Genomic DNA, 481 nt, shown 5'->3' with positions numbered 1-481 from the left:
AACCTTATGAGTATTGCAATACGAATACACATTCTCCCTCCTTGGAAATCCTTATGCTTTTTGTATTTGCGGATGTTATTTCTTTGCGTATTTTCTCAACTGCAGTTTATACGATGTGAGTCCCACCAACTACAGAGTTTTCGGCATCTCATGAAACTTCTGGATGTAAGAACGAAATTACTTGGTCAAATTTATAGTTACCTGCATTTGTTCGCAAGTGCAGTTCAGGTCACATGTTTCTTGGCTAAGGTCCCGAATAATCTGAATGCACAGAGGGAAGAGATTTACGGCGATATTGAGTCAACTCGTACGAACTTCGCAACCAATCACAACGAGCGGTTACGATGCGTCCAACTGGCGCCAGTTCAATAGTAATAACTTGGTTCTAAAGAGGATCCCCAGAGATATCAAGCTGACGCATACGGAGACATTATGTCTACTGGGAATCATCCGCAGTGCGCATCTCACGAAACTGCGGAGA

Source organism: Opisthorchis viverrini (genome assembly GCF_000715545.1).
Source record: "Opisthorchis viverrini unplaced genomic scaffold opera_v5_439, whole genome shotgun sequence".
NCBI lineage: Eukaryota > Metazoa > Platyhelminthes > Trematoda > Opisthorchiida > Opisthorchiidae > Opisthorchis > Opisthorchis viverrini.
This window is presented reverse-complemented; position numbering follows the sequence as displayed.